We start from the raw sequence: 19406 nt of genomic DNA, 5'->3' as shown, positions 1-19406 counted from the left end.
GGATCCAGTTTCCTTGTCCTAATTTGGTCCGTAAATTAATATTGTGGATTGATACATGAATGCGGTCCTGAATAAGCACGGATCGAATTATTTTTATTTCAATAAAATACCCCTTAAGGTATGCATATCGAAATACGAATTGCATTTTTAATCGCCATTCATATTTCACAGCACTTTCGTGCAATATCACAACGGTACCACACGCAGTTCCACGTGGACAAAAAACGCACGCCAAACACTGAAAACATTCGTTAAAAAATCATCGTTCACTTTGGTCAAAATACGCGAGCCACGACACCGCTGACAGCTAGCTGACAGCAGCAGCCGAACCGAAACCCATCCGACAGTGAAGAAGATTCAATCGTCGGGTGAGCTTGCGTGTGTATGTTTTGATAGCGTAGCACCAGTGAGTGAGTGAGTGATCACGACGGGTTTGCATTTTCCAGCCCACGGAAAAGCGCTGGTGCAGCGGGGAAAGTGCATTTCACGCTTGCACACCAAAGTGTGTATCGGCTCCGTGATTGTGCAGAGTGCGCGCGTCATCAATCGCATCACGGGCTGCCGTGCTTTTCTGGGAGCTTTCTTTTGCCCCCGTTGAACGTGTGTGCGTGTGTGTGTGAGTGCGTATGCAATACTAAAGGAAGAATACGCGTGCGTGGTGCAGTAGTGTGCGGGAACCCTGATTGATTCTACAGCATTCTTTGCTGTCGGTTCGTTCATGATTCCGATTTCCGAGAAGCGGGCATCATCCACCTCATACAAACGTACGTGGAACACACCAGCGAATACGGGAAGAGATCAATTAGGCTGATTTTCGGAGCGGACCCGTACGCGGTCGTCTACTGAGAAAAGCACGGCGTGATATATGGCGGCAGTGTATGTGAAGAATTGCACTAAACTGCATAAATACTTCGGAAGTTTTTGCTTTAAGCAAGCAATACCGAATGCAAAGCTGCATCAAGAAGGCGTGTATGGTTCGACCGCATCCGTAACCGGAAAGGAAGCGAGATCGGTTTGGCAGTGCTGTGTGCCCTGTATACGCCCCGTCTATTAGGCGTGTCTGGATGTGGTTGTGTGTCGGCGTATGGCTGTGTGCGTGTGATTCTTCACCGACGACGACGACGTCGCGGTTGCATTTTTCGGTGTGTTGTGTGTTTTTCTTTTTCCTGCTATGCAGCAGCACAGGCAGCAGTGGTGGTGGTAGAGCGAGCATAAATTATGCTACTACGGAAGGCAGGAAGGAAAAGAAAAGAATGTGTCTAATCAGACAGAAGATTTGAAGAACTAGGAGGTTTTTGCTTTTGTGTTGTTTTGTTTTAGGTTAACAGGATTGGTGCGTTTTCTGATGCGTTTCAAAACATGCACCAAAACAAAAATGCAAGTGCACAAATATAGAGCCCCCCCCCCGATAACTACCCCCAGCCCAACACCTTGGCTCCGGGTTCGCTCGATATTTTGTATGCCATTCCGTCGTTATCATTGAATCGATTTGTGTTCTTCTTTTTCTCGCCCCTATTCTCCTTCGTTCAGCCAGCCGATTGTTGCCGTTGCGTGGAAATGTGTTCGAGCGCAATTGTGCCGCAAAGCAAGTGAAGAAGCGAGCAGAGCTAGTTGTGTGTGCGCGTTGCTGTAGGGGCTGAGGTGTGTGTGTATGTGTGTGTGTGTGCATGTTGCTGTGTGCAGTGGGTTTCCCCCTTTTTGGAGCAGCAGCAGCAGCAACAGCACCAACAACAACGGCCGTTTCTGTTTTAGGTGGTGTACTGTAGTGTGAGAGCGCGCGTGTGTGTGTGTGTGTTTGTGTATGTGTGCCCCCTCTCCCCCTACCAATGTTGTGTTGACGTAGCGGTGATTTTGGCCTCCCCATTTCCGTGTGATTCATCCCCTGCTTGTGGCGGTACTGAGGGTTTTAAAAACAAAAGGGAAAAACCAACGTTCCAAAAAACCGTTCCGCCGGAGAGTGTTTTGTGAAGCACCACAGTCCAGCTTTTGTCCGGGCACTGTCCGAGGCGTACTCAGTGTATTTAGAGAGAGGTAAGTTGGATAAAATGCATGCCAAACCCACAGCGTCCGATTTGTTTTTAGGGAGTACACAACGAAACGGAACAATTAAGAGCATCATCCGCATAGTTGAAGAACGCTTCGTTTTAGCATGGCACATGCATGCTTTGATCGATTCGGTCGTTTATGCTGGTTGAGCTGGTTGCACTGAAGTATAGACGAGAAGCGGGTTTAGAAATCCGATCAAAATTGGAATTCCTTGTTCGACTAAGGCTAGATCTGTTGCTACGACAACGACTCCCGTTCAAGAGATTCCTCTTTCGGGATGTATTCCAAAGACCATTTCTAATTTTCTTCAAAACAACCATCTCCATAATAGTTCAGAGCCTTTTTTAAGTACAAAACATATCGCATTATTGAGCTACAGTTTGCCCTCCGTAATCTACCTCCAATCATTAGGATTTTTCCAATGAATCTGGCGTGTAGAACAGAGATTTCGTCCGCAACCGTCCGGGAAGAGTGACCTTTTTTTTCCTACTCGGTCGTTTCTTTTCTCACAACTGTACCTTTTCTCTGGTCTTGGCAAATGCCCCGGATGAGTTATTTGAGACCACTGTGTATCGTGTTTCCTCTAGCCGTGCGTGCTTTTTCCTCTGTTCAGTGCTAATAGCTTCATTGGACAATTTGATACGCATCGAAGCAGTAAATCTGGTTTTTTGTGTTTTTCCTCTCACTCTCTCTCTCTCGTCCGGTTCTTTTTCCCGGTCTGAAGTGGAGGGCATCTTCCTGTCACAAAAGGTGTGACGAACAACCCTTTTAAAACAAATACTCCGACCGAAGCAAAGATTAATGCTTAGGGCAAGAAGGAACATTAAAAAAAACCTTTAAAAAGCAAAAGATTACAGGTAATAAAATGGATGTGATATTATAATTCATGGTAGACACAGCTAAAGGGCCCATAGAAAGGGGTATGCAGACTTCCGAACAGCTGAAGAAGAAAGCAATCCGCAACATCATAGCGTTTCTATGGGAACAGCAACAAAAAAGGGCGATTTTTATACACAAACCAACTCCCGAATGATCGATCGATTGATCATAACTCTTGATCACTGAAATCTAAAAGTTTCTAAAAGTTCTTGGAAAATGGAGAATTGAAATCGATTTTAAAATGCACGTTGCAAATCTATGTTTCCCGGCAAACATCGACCCAAACATGACGACTGTACACTGCTAATTGAGTTAGAAATTAGTCTCCCGGTTTATCCTAGAATGCGAAACGGATGATCGTAAACCACCATAAAATAGAACAAACGAGCCATGTGATTAGGTGAAAATTTTCCCCACCAGTGAGAGAGGATAATGTTTAGAATTTTCCACGGCATGGCAGAGAATTCCCTCTTTTGCGAGCTCTCTAGCACATGCAACATCAGCCACACAGAACTCGATCGATATTTGTTCGATGGAGGGAATTTTATGTGAGGTTTAAGCCATAAAAAAGTTTGATTGAACCCCTTAAAAGGACAGTCGCCCCGTCGATAGAAATAAAGACCAATTTATCACAATCGACGATGTGGGTGGGGACTGACGGGAGAATCGGGTGGGATCGCGTTCCTGCAAAATGCAGTTGTATGGATAATCTTGCTTTGTGGGTTTTCTTTGCTCGCGAGCCCTGGGTAGTAGATCGAACAGATGTCCATTTGAACAATGTTATGCTGTCTTTGGACGACAATGAAGCCAAACGTTTTCTTATCAAATATTCTACTGAGGATCACAATTCATCTGTTAGAAAATGGAAAAAAGCAACATGTCCCTTGGTGACCTAAAATGCAACCCTCGAATGCATCGACTTCATTGTGCTGTGGACCACAAATGTCCCACAAAAAAAACCACACCGCTCACCCTAAAGAAAATGGAATTAAATAATATTTTTTTGTCGCTGTGTCTCCATGTTTTGGATAGGGTGCCATCTTCTTTAGGTCTAGACTCTACCAGTTCTGGTTTCTTTGACTTGATTACTCCCGTAGTTGCTACGATATCCCGTTCTGGAGTTACAATCAGTAAGGTGAAATTTAAGGAACTCCTGGCTGTAGTTACAAAAATTCTCCATTTTCTAGAGAAAAGAACATATTATTCTTATCCAACTAGCGAAAAAAAAGTGAAAGATAATGATTCGAAATTTAAAATTCTGTTTGAATTTGCTTTGCCCGTTCTTCTAATGGCAAAACAGATAATGTCCCGTCGCCGTCTGCTTCCGGGCCGAGCCGCATTGGAAATGAGATGCAGCCACACCGCTCGCACACGCACATCCTGCTGCCTAACTAGCTGGGATGTGTTGTTTGTAGGACCACAGCCCTTGAAGTGTTCGTACCGTCTGTTTCTTTTTGGCGTGCTTCTCTTCTTTTCGATCCTCTTCCGGTGTTTGTACTATGCTTTGGTAGCTTAGTGATAAGGAAATGCCATTTGCGCTGGGGTAGTTTATGGGGTAGTTTGGTCGGAAGGAACTGCAGGAACAAGTCTGGGCGATAAAAAAGGCGGTGACGCTTACTGTTGGTTACGATTGTGCAAATTGAATCAGTATAACTCCTTTATTGCATTTCGGTGTTTTTAAGAGCGTCGAGAGATATATAGAGACAAGTTTGTGATTTGTAGACACTTTACGCAATTTAAAATAAACAGTCTACTACAGAGTTCTTTACGATTCTTGAGGTGTACTCCTCAGAATATTTTTTCCTAGCAAATAGTATCCTGCAAAAGCCCTCCTCTCGAAATATGAACTCCTGTAATGCTGAGGTTCAAATTCTAAAGCTAGAAAAGCACAAAAGAGGGCTCAAAGCAAAATAAAACAACTTGAACTCCCAATTAAATTGCGACCCACCATCACACACACCAAACTCCACACTAAGTACGACTCCCCGGTTGAAGAATGGAGGCAGATTTCCGTTCTGCTGGTAGTATGGGTCGTTGGTTTTCCGCTTCCGAGCGTGCGGAACTAGCCGCGGTGAAGCTCTCGAGCAACGGAAGTCGTAAAGGAGCGGACGAAGCGACATGACACTGTTCTTTAATTTTAGGTGAGGAACTATGGCGCCATCGCATCGTGTGTTCTGCTTTCCTGCTGAGGACGCTTGATTTTGTCACACAGAGAGGAAGAGAATCAGTATCAGTGGACGCCATTCGGGCTGCTCGGGATCAGCCCAGATTCTGCTACCTTTCTGTGCGAAATGTAATGCTGCAAGTGGAACATAAATTGGCGTGAAATTGGAGTATGTTTCAAGCACTAGGAAGACTGCTGGAGAAATATGTTTTTTTGCAAGATGTTCTCATATATTTTTAAACTAAGATTTTCCTAAAGCATTATTGTTGTTTAAAAGTCACAGAAGCTGACACCATTAGGGTGTAACGTTTCGCAGCCCTTTCAAACTCATAATAATGCACCGGTAAATATGATATGGTACACAGCCAAGTTCTCACCACCAGGTCTGCTTGTTGTCCGGTACTGGCATATTAAAAATACCGGCGAAAATTGTTTTGGTGATGTGGGAGAGTTTTTCTAGACTTTTCTCTCGGGGTTTTGTGTGTGTGTGTGTAGTTAGAGAAAGGAGGTATTTTTTCGCCCTGAACAAAACTACCGCCCGACAGCACCCAAAAGTCCTTTGCCCGTGTGCTGATGAAAATGAGCGCGCCCAGCGTGAAAAACACCCTGTTTTGGTGAATAGTGTGCACAACAATCGGATTTACGGCGGTGTCGGCCTTTTGTTGTGTACAGGCCGTTTCATTTCCGTTTTCCTGGTTCTTTCTCTCACTCACCCTCTCCCTTTGGCGTTGTGGTGGGGGGATGCTTTTAAAATTGTTCTCCCTCCGATCCCTGCAAATCTCTGGCACAGGGCAAAAAAACATCTTGAGACGTGAGTTTGTAGCAGCTCGGCGAAGAAAGGTGCGTTGGAAGAGCACTCTGGGGCTAACTACCTACGGAATTAAAACACATTCCCCACCAAAACCTTTGGTGGCCCATTCAGACACCCTTTTTGCTTGTTGGCAACATTCCTACGCGCGCCAACTGTATTTGTCTGTCTGTCTCTGTCTGCTGCTTGTCTTGTCTTCGTGGCGAGTATACGATCGTGCGTTCATACAGCTTTATGACACCGTGAGCTTTCACCTTTTCGGCACTGTCGGGGCGATAAAAGTGTGAAAGCTGGTGGAATGTTGCTCGCTACTAAGAGGCGTTATAAGATGTTAAGTGTGGAGATTGCAGAAAAAAAACCGAACATTATTGAAATATGGAAGTTTTGTTTTTCGGGCCACTTTTTCTATTTTCTCATAGGGCAGTATAGTTGAATTATGTCAAGCAGTCTTTTTGATGAGTGTTCTGAATGGCGTTGGTGCAAAAAATTAGTAAATATAGCTGTTGGAAGCTTGAGCTTTGCTCACACAATTTTATTGGTCGCTTTGTAGACAACGAGTTTAGCTTCTGAGGGATGTTCTTCACGAATAACATCAGAAATAAAAAAGCTGCCAGGACTAAGCCGATAGGTGGGGAATTGATGTATCTAGACCAAAGCAGTAGCCTAAACAAGTCCATAAAATCAGCATGTTTTGTTAATGCATTTACTCTGCTCATTTCCTTCTTTAAAGTAGAGCAAACAGTGTCTCAAATTGATAATTGCAAAGTGTGAAGCACACAAACAAAAAAAAGGTCATCAGTATGGGCTCTTATCAGCGAACAAGAGTACTCTTCTCAAGCGTCGACTGGGCCAATTATTGTGTGGAGGGTGTTTTATTGATAATTACCCAGCAGAGTTGCAAAAACTGCATGTCATTGACCGACTGGCTGAGTAATTTTATGGACGACCTATAAAGACTTTAAGGGGTGGGTTGTTCGGTGCTATTCTCATGGCATGACTAGTGGACTGGAACTTTGGCAGTACATCTTATAGCGCTGGTCATCGTAGTTATTCCTCTTAAACGCTTCCACAAGAGGATTTTATCCGTTTTGGACAAAGTCCAAGGTAATCTCTATCTCTTGCTCTGCTTGGTCTTGCTCTGGTCTATACCAGAAGGTTCCTGGATTGTATATTCTTCTTCTTCCTTGGCACTACAACCTCGAGAGGTCCCGGCCTGCCATTTCTGGCTTTCTGTGACTTAATTTTACCCGTAGTAAAGTAGTCAGCCTTTCATACGGGGAGGCGGTCTGGATGGTCTGGCTTGCTCTATCCTTTGGTAAGCTTCTGCTACCTAGGAAAGCCTCAAATCAATGATGGTTATATTATCGGAGTATGCTAAGAGCTACATACATTTAAAGAATATTGTTCTCAAAAGTTTCCACCATCGAGTCTCGGATGGTTCTCTATAACGTCAGTTAAGAGACCATTCCCCATGGCGCAGGTTCTTGCATAGCAAAGATTATCCCTGCCATGTGACGTCATTCCTGCAAGCCAGGCAACCTTGGCCGGGATTCCAAAACAGCTCACTGCGTCATATAGCTTCACCCTGGCTAGAAGGTATGGTAAGAGTAGCTGCTGCCCCGTGGTGAACTTCTTAAACCACAGCAATATTCAACATAAATCCAACTCAGTTGTGCTGCACATCAAGTGCATTATAATTACCCAATCAATGCGTTCTACATTTCCTTAATCAAAAGCCATCCATTCAGCAGTCTCTCCCTATCTCTCTCTCTCTCTCTGGAGGGATTTAACACCCCTTTTCCCCTAATCCAATGCGTCATCTTCGCCATCCAAAGTACGTCCGTCCACGATGCTTTGTGTATGAAATTAGATTTCTCTTGTTTTCCACCGCGAGCTACGTTCGACGTCACTTTCGTTTAGTAAAATTGGCGGAAAGCGTTAAACCCCCTCGGCGGTAATGCATCTCCCGGAGGGTAAGAGAGAGAAAGGCTACATGCACGCACACAGGTTAATCACGGTTCATTCGACCCTCGGTTGGCAAGCGCCGCTGCTAGTAGCGAGCCCTCCGGCTGGCCATTGTGCTAGATTCATAAATTATACCCTAATTAAATCTCGCTGTCATACGCGCGACGACCCATTTGAGCAGCAGGCTCCCTGGTCGCGGTTGCAATAACCAGTCCCTGCCCCGCCCAGATGTTGGAGCATGGACGGGGGTTTTAGCATAAATGGCGAACACGATGAACTTGCTTCCGACCGATATGACTACGACCCGGTCCGATGGTGGTGGTGATCTTCTTTCTCGTCGGTCGATTTCGATTAATTGTTTCCCATTGTGTTTGCACTTTTCACAATCGGCGTTACTCGCTTTTTCTGCGATGTTTGGCTACTGCTGCAGACCCACTGCTGGACTCTGCAAGACGATAATAAGCAGACACGAACCGAGAGAAAGATGGACGCGTTTCGGACCTGAGACTGGTGGTGATTAGTGAAGAGAGTTGTAGGAAAGGAAAGGAAAGCTACCACAATAAAACCTCGCAGCGCTACTGTAGCTGCTGCTGGAAATTTACTTTTAATGCCCTCGCCCAGAAGATGAAAGTGCATTTTAATGGATGAAAAGGATCAGGAGCGAACATGGGTGCGCCCCGGGGCTGATGATGATCATCATCACCGAGTGCCGATTGGTTTGCGTTTCCTTTGACTCTCCGTTGACCTAAAGCAATAACGATCGCCGCAGGCAGGCCCGGTCGTACGCCTTGTTTGGCGCAGGAAAGACGCCGAAGAGTTTGCCAATGGTAGGTCATGCCCAGTACAACAGCCCCTGTTTTTGGGTGATCGATCGGTTGCTCTCTCTCTCGATTCTTTCTACGGCTCGGTTCCGGTGGGTAAATTAATCGCACCCGATTTTGACTTCGACGAAACGGCAATGGAAGGTGAGGGAGAAGGCGCCAGTGAAATAATTGCCAAGATTTTCGTTCACTTTTCACTTTTCACCTTCAGACCAGAAAAGGCCGCACAACACACATGCAGTGCAGGCCATTTTCCACACGGAAGGGAAGGGATCATCATCCGAACTCGGCCGGAAACCAGATTCGCATGCTGGGTGTTTGGGGATGGGAAAATAAGAGCGAAAGTCTCGTCGCCGTCGTCGTCTGCTCGACAAGAAAAACCAAAAGCCTTTTCCTGTGGCCCCCCGGATAATGGGTAGTAAAAAGAAATTCAGCCTCGGAAATGAAATGCGCCTGTAATGTATGCCTTTTTGGGGCCCTGCTTTTTTTGCGCCAATTTTTGTTTCACCGCGGCTTGTAGGAAATGGAAAACAGAAAATGAATATCATTATCGTGGCCGGGTATGGGTGAAGATTTTCCACTATAGACACACACACACATTTTGAGGATCGCGTGGCTCTGTAAGATGTCGAGGGTCATGGTCGCAATCAGGGGAAAAGGAAAATCTTTCTGTGAATAAAAGCACTTACCCAGTGGGAAAAGTCAGCGAGTCGCCGACAGAGCAGATGGTTCCGATTGCTTTGGGGGCTATGGGCTTTCGTGAGGCTTAAATTTTTGGAGCTGACGGTTTTTTTTAGGGGGGGCTGTAGCAGCATTCACCGTTTAGGACAATGATTTCGACAGGCCAATCTTGCTGTTTAAAGTGCAAAAGGAATCGATTCTCTGCTATGAGAAAGAGAGAGAGAGAGTGAGTTGGTTTTAGCATAAATATGGAATTAAATTACTTCTGGCCAGCAAGGGCATTACTATTGCCAATAAAAATGGTATTAACATGACCGTCTGCTCACTGCAATATTTATTTTGCAATTTAGCTCAGCTGGAAGACGCATCGCATGGAACGCAGGTTTGATAAAAGAAAATTCAAACAACTGTAAACAAATCAAATAAAACGTTTGGAATGGAAAACTGTGTACCCATCATCAATGGTATCTTATTTCACTGTCCCGGGATTCTTTTTTATTTTGTGGACATTATTTTACTAGGGAAATACTATTGCCAACAATGGATACCTTCTGCTGCTGCTGATGTTGACCCTAAGCGGCTGTCTATCTATGCTCCAATCTCGTCACGTCCCTTTTCTTTCTTTCTAAACACGTCCCGCTTATTGGGACGTGCCGATTTTTCGTTGTCGCGCAGATAATGTATCCGAGTGTTCCACAAGGCGAAGGTGTCTGTCTTATCAAGGTCCGCCGGTGGACGATTGCGTTCGCTCATCGCCGGGGCCGGGGTTTTGCGTTTGCGTTGCGGTGTCGTGTGGTCTTTGCTTTCTGCCCCTGCCCACCTTTTGACGTCAGCGACGCGGGTGCGAATGTTAATCTGTGTCCTTGTCTACACGCAGAGTGCGAGAGAAAAATGAAACGCGGTGATTACGATTGTTTGACCTACGATCCACATAGACGGGCAGAGGCAAGTGGAGCGATTTACGTGTGTTAGTTTTCTTATCGCGTTGTTGGTTTTGTATGTTCGGGTATGCTGTGTGGGATAAGTTTTTCCTGCTGGAAGGAAAATAGGATGTAAAAATGAGGTTGAGGGCTGAAGTGAACAATTTTATGTAAAATCTGGTAGAGTTAGAGCAATTGATATGATAAAATAATTCCTTCTTCTCTGGTGCATGTGGTCGTCGTCTGTGGTTTGGCTTCTTCTGTACCACCCACCACGCATAATACCTCTTGAGATCTTGACCTACCTTATTTCTACTAGCTTCTGTGACTTTCTCTAGCAGTGGAAGTAGGTAGTCTAAAGTCCTGTATGTGGGATGGAGGTCCGCATAGGATTCGATACCGGCCTGTACGTGTTAGCAACTGACACCTCTACCATCATCCCACCGAGCAGCTCTTTCCGTGTGGTGTTAGATATCGAATAAAACCGGAGCTGATTGGTTCTAGCCTTTCAAATTGTTGGATATTGTTGGTTAGGATCACAATATCGATTGCTCCTGATGCGTTTTAAACTATGTACCAATCGCTTAGTCATATGCTTGGTTTGGCTCTTAAATACGGAATGTTTTAGCCTTATCTAATGGAACTTATCTATCCATAATCGAGGAGCTGTAAACACAATTGCTTTCATTCACCACTGATGATGTGGTGCGCCGTTCTATCGTCGTACATGACGATGTCAGTATGCTGCTCATGATGTAATCGCATCCCTCCTTCTTTAACATAGCCATTTCTGTAGGATTTTTTAGTCTCGTTAACTAATTTCACTCGGGAGGTAATATTGAGTGGGTAGCTAGTTGTCGTTGGGTTTTGTCGAAAGTCTCTCCAAACACCAGTGCTCAGTAAAGTTCAAACGGCGCCCCCCAGTAATCAGACGCGAGTGTGCGGATTGTTACATGCTCTGGTGTTGTTATCAGTGCACAACGATCACCAACTGGACTGAAATTGCCCTTGGCAGAGTTGGTTGGTGATGGTGTTGGTTAGCCTGTGGTTTTTTGTGGGAAGTTTCTTACAGTGTGATGCAACGCTGCCCGATAACAGACGCGTTCGTTTGCTCTAGTTTTCTAGGTTCTAGAGGACAAATTACGTTCACCTCCAAACCTTCGCGCTCGGGGGGATTTAGAACGAACGGTGGAGAATAATTTATTGGTCCCTTCTGAGCTGCTCTGCCCGTAAGCACTTACTCTTTGCTACTGCAGACGACTAGCAAATAGAGATAAAAAGCATAACCACTGGACTGTAATTCTCTAAATTGTTTCAACGGTATTTGTAACCGTCCTGTAGTCTATTTTAGCAGTCCCCACGAAATCATGCACACGAGAGCCGCAGTTGGTGAAGTTCTTGTCGATTATTTCCTCAGCGACCCTCCCAATTTCTTATCAATGTGTACTAATCAATTGCATCCATCCATCATCTGTGTGAATGATGGTGGAATCTTCCTAAGGTATGCACACACATTATCATGTTTACGCTGAGGAACACTAGCTAACGGTAGGAACAGCGAACACAACACTAGCAGCACTTTACCCGATTAATGTTGCTCCACGAATCGATTCTTGTTTGATGTGCCGATTATTATTGTTGTAAGATGCTCATCAACTGCAGCGCACCAGAAATAGTTCTCTGGGAGGGTGAAATTCTCAGCCATTACTGTGCTCGAGACGAGTCGTGAGAAGCAACAGAACGTGCGAACGAACGGAAGCACTTATTGATTTCTGTACCATTTCATATGGCTTAGTCGCGCGAGAAGTGGCGCCCACATTAATCACAACACAACGGTGTTTATGTTCTGGTCTGGTGTGGGACAAAAACAGCCTGGACGAACGCTTCTCTTTTCATGGAAGCGTCCACTGTTTTTTTCGAAGCGTATTCCCTTGATTGATGGTGTGCCATTTTATTCGCAAGTTGTGTGTTAAGTTGGTAAAGTTAGAGATATTAGGAGATGAAGTTGCCGACATTCATTACACTATTTATGGTAACGGTCATAACACAAAGGCGGCTTGATTACTTGTCCAAAGGACACACATTCCACCTGGAAAGCCCCCTTGTATGCCTTGTGTGCGATAGTTGATCAGAAATTTAATTAGAGCCCTTCTTTCTTCGAACTTGCACATCCATTTCTCTCTGGACACATTTCAACAGGCTAGTCAGCAACACTGCTCGTTTGGAGTGGGTGCCGGTCGGTCAACAACTCGGTCTGAATAAGTTATGGTCGTTTGGAGGTTGGTTAAACTTTAAACGATCGTAACAGTGGTCCGTCCGTCCTTCCAACTGACCTCGAAGAGTATTTGTTTGTGTATCCTTACCCTATCCAAGGCCTCTTCTCCCCCACTTTACCCCCTCGTAAGGTTCTTAATTCAATAGGGAATCCGGAGACTCCAGCCCCGTGACATTGGCTCGTGGTTGAATGCACATTCGTGCATGCACCGAAAGGAAATGTGATGCACTTGTAGTAAAACGTCTAAAGCCGAAAGCCTCCCCTTAGTCGTCATGTGGTCGGAAGGGAAAATCGATTTTGCCACAGTGTCACACTAAGAAAAACACACGGGTTGGGTTGGACCTGTGGGGAAGGTGTGACCGTGCGACATAAATAATCCTGTTCATTGATAGTGATCTTTTCGCTACACGTGCAGCAGTTGACTGTGTGTGTGTGGCCGTGGCTTTAGATTGATGATGTGTGTTCCTCCTTCTAGTCTGGTGTTGGTTTTTCCTGTCGCCGTTTTTTCTTTCTCTCTCTCTCGCTTGCATGCTTTCGCCCTGCAGCTGACAACATCAAACGGACTTTTCCTCCAGCGAACTGGGTCAAGTCAACAGAAGCGATGTTGTTGCGGTTGTTGTGTGTTGCCTTTCCCGTGGCCGTGTTGTGGTTTTATTGTTTGAAGCCCTGCTGTATCCGTGTGTGATGAGTACGCGTGCATGCTTGCAATGAGCTTATTCTCATTTCCACCAAACAGGCACTTGTCTCGTGTGAACATACCCGCGTCAGTAGGATAATTAGTTTCCGCTGTACTGTAATTCCCTTTTGCTATGGATGTTGTGTGAATCGGTTTGCATAAATAAAAGGACTTCTCACTCTCTCTTGTATAGAAATTTATGTTCATCTCTTAAATTATTAGGCTGCTTCCTTGCCCGCGAATCAAGGATAAGCCGATTACGCTTTTCACTGTCTAGCAATACTGCATTTCCATAAAATTCTACTGTGTTCTGGATCGCCCATAGCAATGGCCCAAGGAAAAAGCAAGGTCAGGGCCACACGAAGGCAAACATCATTTCCTTCCCTCATCACCCGCCGGTGGGGGAAAAATTTGGGCGAAAGTAAACGCAAGCTATGCTCTCCACAACACAACCAAACCACTATTTTCGACACCTTCGAAAGGGGTTTTCCAAGGCGGCTTTTAATGCCGTATCGATTTTCACACCCAATCCCGGTGGGTGGGTGGTTTTATTTTGTAACGGGCTGCGCCCACCACCAACTGTAACGATGTAGCACATAAACATAGTTTAACCACCGCACCGAATGCCATTTCGTATTGTTACACCATGTGTTTACATCTCACTGGACCACGCGTTTTTTTTTTTGGTTTGCTCCTGTTGGACGGAATCGTTTGCTATTTCTTGTTTGTTTTATGCTGGCCCGTTGGCAGACGGGGGGAAGCCAGAGCTTGATGGGAAACGGGTCGATTTAATGTTTTAGGGGGAAGGTAAAGCGTAATTCGTGGGGCAACAGTGTTTACTTTATGCCGCTTCGGGGGGAGGGTTGGGGGGTGTATTGAAGGATGATTGGAATGATATGGATCGATTTTTATAAACATTATTTAATGCGCCGCGCCATGATTGGCGTTTTTTATGTGTATGTATTTTTGTTTTGGGTTTTTCTTAACTTAAATTAAATGCAAATGCTGAAAATGAAGAAATATTAAAATTGATTAATTTTATTTGTTAGCAATACGGCCAGGCCGTTCTTTATGAATAAAAAAAAAATTATTTGTCAGCGGCACCGGTCTTCACACGGCAGGACCGGTGTTCACATCCCACCTAGACCGCCTCCCCGTACGCAGGGCTGACTACTTTACTACGGGTAAAACCATGTCACAGAAAGCCAGAAATGTCAGGTCGAGACCCCGTTTCAAGGTTGTAGTGTCAAGGAAGAAGAAGATTTTTCAAACTAAAATAGATTGGTTTTTGTTTGAGTTAAAACTCAAAAATTGGTTACAAATAAGGTTAAAAATTTCCAACGCGTTGTTGGAAGGGTTGCGACCAACAATAACTACCGGGTGTAACATATTGATTTGTGTCCGTTCGTCCCAGCCACGTTAAATGTCAACGACCTGTCCTGCCATGCAACACACCCACCCAACAGCTCACCATTACTGCCCACAAAAAATCGTTGTTTCCTTCACGGTTAATGATTTTGTGTTGCTGCTCGCTCGGTTTCTGGAGCCGTGCCTCCGGATATGGAACGGGGGTTGGCAGCAATACATCGGTGTGTTGTGTGCGACCGGTCGAACTTGATCGTGAACTCGATCGTGAAGGTGGCGGAGACCTCGCTCTCGAAGACGGTCACACCGAACCTTACCGGTGGTGGACGCACAGTATATAGACACCGGTAGCATATTGCAGTGACATATTGTTGTCGCTGTCCACCCAGACCGCCGCCCGTCTGTGGAGGTGATGAAAAATGAATAAAACATGCCTATAAACTCGTTCCTTTTCCCGCGTTGATATCCATTCGTCATTAGGTTTATATGTGTTCGCCCCGGGTGTGAGGAGAAGACCCTCTCGATCTCGGTGGGCTGGTTGATGATTCATCGGATGCAGGTTTCTTTTTACCTAGTCGCGGGAGTCGTAGAATAGTAGAGAATGGGCGAGAAAAAAAAAAAGGAATGATTGTCGAAAGAAGGGGAAAGAAAAATCGCTAAGATCGGGAACGTCTGTATGAAAACGGTGTCAAGAGGGATGGTGAAGATCATGCCTAGTGGTAGTAAAATTCCCCGCGCGAGTCTCTTGAGCTCAGAGCTTCAGCGTTGGGAAAATATGCAAATCACGATAATTTGTGCAATCTGACGCATGCTTATCCGCTTCCTGCTGCTCTTGCGAGTGCTTTGTGGACCGACCGCTTGCCTGCCTGCCTGTGTGATCCTCCGGAGCAGCCGGGACAGTGATTGAGCTGATGACAGTTTGGGTGTGGGGTGACGACGGAATGCTGTGTTGTTGTTGCTCGGGGTCTCCGGTCTCCCAAGCAGCCCAACCACACACACACACACAATTGAAACATATTTCTTAAATAGTTTATCGTTCGCTTGAGTACACGGGGCCCGAGTGCGGCCGTTTCAATGGATGAGCTATTTTTAACTCTGTAATCTTTCTTTTGCCACTGAAATATGCGACTCTGGCCACGGTCGGGCGGGCGGGGGGGCCGGGCGACGGCGAGTGGGTACTTGTCGCAATTGGCTGCTTAGCCTGAAGTGAAGCAACAAACGCGCTTGCTGTTTGGAGAGCTTGTTTCGTTGATGTGCAGCAGTGTGGTGCATCGAGTCGCTCGGCCGGGACTTTGTGGGGATTACAAATTTATATTGTGGGAATAATGTTGGGGATTTGTAGTGATCCACTTTGACGCTAGACACGCAACCAGAGAGATGGAGTAATTTCCATGTGTGCATGTGCAAAGCTTCATGTCAAAGCAGAGGGAGTACATTCATTCTGACACGTGAGTGTATAAAGTGCGATATTTATTGCTTTGCTGGATGCTAGTCCATTTCTGACATAAATTATTGATTCACTGTTTGGTCCAGATATGTCAACGTTTAATGCAACTCTAGTATTATCTTCAACTACCAACCATGCCTCATATGACCTAAATTTTGGGTTTAAAAACCCCCCTGAAGAAATGCATCAGAACTTCATCAGAAGATGTCCTCAATTTCATCGAACATGTTTCGGACAACGGCAAACAAAAAAAGAATCAAACGCTCACTGGTCAGTTCTTCCCAAAAAAAAAAATCTCCACCTTAAACCAACCCCTGCCGGAGAACTGGTTTTTCGAACTGGTGTATCCACGGAATTTCGTCCATACGAGTGTCCGCAAACAGAACGGGTTAGATTTGACCGCCTTTTTGCTCTCTCGCCAGCTCAAGTTCATCTCGGTCCGTTCGCTTTTTTCCCCCTTTGGCTTACGAAAGCTATCCACGATCATCGTCGGGGGAGCGGAGTTGGAGAAGGATTGCACGGTAGGACAGACACCCCAAATATGTCTTTCTATTTTGTCCCATTTCCTGGCGCCGTTGTCCGGGTGGGGGTTTTGTGTGTGTGTGTGTGTGTTTCCTTTTACCTTGTGAGGCGTGGTGTAGTTGTGCGGGGAACGTTCGTAGAAGATTATTTGAAGATCGGCGATGAGTAAACGTACTCGTTTTGTTCCTATCCGCAGAAGCGGCGGGATTAGGTTTGGCTAGAAGTTTTTTTTTGTTGTTTTGGGTCAAGTGACCATGAAGCAAATATTCCCCGGAAGACGATGATGATGATGATGATGATGCTGTTGAAGGTTTTTTTGGGGTTTCTAAGCTCCACGGTTACGAAGATCACATTTCTTGGAATCGGAAGATGACTGGAAGGATGGTACGATTGAAGCAGGACTTCAAACTTCTGAACTGTGGGGATGTCAGATATATTCGCTTGGCCCGAAATAAAGTTTCTCTTTCCCGGGTTTTCGATACTAATCGATGTCGCTTTTCGGCTGGAGCTCTTCAGCGCTTTTGGATGAGCTTTTTTGGGGAGTTCCATTTTGTTCGGTTGCCAGCTCTTATGGAATGCAAATAAGATGCCGTTATTTCCCGATTTGGTTCTTCTGTTTCGGTAGAACCGAATATCTGAAGCTCCGTTTTGAGGCTTCTCCTACGCGCTGCGGAAGCATCTCTTCACAGATGAGATAAAGGTTAACAAACCGATGAAAGCGGGAAGGAGATTTCTTCAAGATCGCTGGACTCCGTTAGAGTGTCAGTATTGAAAGAACAAGTGGGAAGAGTTTATGCTTCTCCTTCTCACTAACTAATGATCGCACAATACGTTTGGTGGTGATAATGATGAACAATAAAGTGAACATGCTTCCTGTGCTGGATATTCGTCTGTGAAAAGTATGTTAGCACTGTCACAATGATGTATGCAGCCCTTTTCCAGCGCTTGTGGGTAGGATTTTTCTCAATTAAGCACAACTACAACCGTTGGAATGTGACTTCCGAAGTGAAAGAAAGCAAACACAAAGGGAGCAGACAGGACGGTGAGAAGAAGCTCGCTGGGTTGACCTATTTTCGTGCGCAGAGTTTTTTTGCTTGCTTGCCTGCGATACCCCAACGAGCAGAAGCAGCAACCTCAGCAAAATCGACCGTAGTGAATGTGTCGTAGCCATCGCTCGAACCGGCTTTGGTTGCAGATACGCCATGAATTATAGTTCGCAACTTTCCTCCAACGGTGCAGCATCTTCTTGTTTTCCTTGCCGTGGTGCGGTATCAAAACTTGAATGAAAGTCACTCTCACCGTTCAGCCCGGGGGGGATGATGATGGTAGAAATGAGATGGTGGTGGCTGTGTGCTGTCCGCATGTAACACTTTCCAACCAGCGGCGTCGTGTGTGGTGTGGCGCGCGAACAAGTGCACTCGGCAAACTGCAAAACTATCGATGGTTGTAAAACAATTTACACGCCAAGTTTTGTTATCACTCTGTGTATATAGTTTGCTCTTGTATGTTTGATTTTTTTTTTATTGGGAAAAACAAAATTACAGCAACTTACAAGATTGCTTCGAAATCTTACTCATTTTTTTCTCTTCTTAAAAATGCAAAAAGAAGCTTGCAATTAATGAATAAAATATGGCGATCTTGTTGTTACCCAGCTTTTGCTACCGCTTCTTTCAAAGAAGCAGCGAACATTCTTCGCAATATGAAGACGTTTAACCCAAGACGCGCAACATGTGGAACCGACGATAATCCATTCGATTTCAGTTCATTGAACTGTTAAGCTGCTTCTTAGCCACTGGCCACAAGTTTTTTGGGGCTGCACGAGTGGCAATGAACTCGCAATTTTCGGCTATTTTTCGTACCGGTGGCTGGCCGGCCGGGGGCCCACCTTTGCTTCTGAGCCGCTAGAGGAATATTTGGGAAACCATTCGTTTGGAGGAGGTCCGTAGTTATCATGTTTATAAAATGAAATATTTATTTAAGGTAGGGAAGCGTTTTGATTGCGTTATATATAAAATCTGTTTGCCTAAAAATCAGCCTGACCGAATAACTACAATTTATTCGATTTGATAGTTTAAAATGTTTAAATATTATTATGAAAACTTTATTTTTAACCCTTCTGGAGCATAGAAATTTGACTTAGAAATATTCAAGAAATAGTTATAAAAATAGTATAGACTTATAATAAGCTGAAGTTTGTGTGTTTTGATAACAAAAAACTGTTAATTTGTTTTATTTGAACGTTTGATGCATTTAAAATTTACTAAGCCAATTAATTTTGTCATTTAAATTATACATATTTGAATTAGAAGCATTGAAGACTGTAGAAAAGCTACAATAGTTCTTTCATCGACTCATTTTATTTTTTCTTATCATTTTATTTAATGTGTTCCTGAGGTTATTGTTTGTTTTTCTTATTGATTATAATTTTTTTCAGCTGATCTTATTTATTATACCTTCTTTTTTATGCTATAAACCACTTACAAGTTGTTTTAAAATAGATTTTCCTTTTAAAACATCGTTTTATGCTTCTACGACCCTCTTAGCTGTAAGTTTCTGTTAACAAAAAGTTCCCAAAAACGCGTCAAACAATCCACCTCAACATTACATTAAATGCCATTTGGCATATGCCGCGTCCAATTCTCAAACAATTAAGCACTGTAACATTAGCAAAAGCCACGCCGTCCCAGTTCGTCTTCGGTCACCACCCATCCATTTGCATTCAGTTTGGAAACGCTTGATCAAATATTGAAATTGAACCGTGCGTTTCGCCCTCTGTGTGTGTCTGTGTTTGTGTCTAATGTAACCAGATGCTTAGCCACGCTTTTCTCTCCCCCTCA

General features: G+C 44.7%; 1 protein-coding gene across 15 annotated transcripts in view; it reads left to right on the top strand.

The window, feature by feature from the left end:
- Positions 1-296: 296 nt before the first annotated feature.
- The window catches only part of LOC118512692 (ADP-ribosylation factor 6), a 33322-nt gene continuing 14212 nt past the window's right edge, over positions 297-19406 (top strand). Inside the window, exons 1-3 of one of the 15 annotated variants that reach the window (XM_036057494.1) lie at positions 297-406; positions 1531-1641; positions 1753-2031. The gene's annotated coding sequence lies outside the window, so the exon portion shown is untranslated. Of the gene's footprint in view, positions 1143-1530; positions 2032-19406 lie in introns of all 15 variants that reach the window. The other 14 variants (XM_036057493.1, XM_036057496.1, XM_036057495.1 and 11 more) reach the window with 14 other exon arrangements.

This window comes from Anopheles stephensi, chromosome 3 (assembly GCF_013141755.1).
Source record: "Anopheles stephensi strain Indian chromosome 3, UCI_ANSTEP_V1.0, whole genome shotgun sequence".
Taxonomy (NCBI): domain Eukaryota; kingdom Metazoa; phylum Arthropoda; class Insecta; order Diptera; family Culicidae; genus Anopheles; species Anopheles stephensi.
Note: the sequence above shows the minus strand (reverse complement) of the source record. Positions and strands in the feature narration are given on the sequence as shown.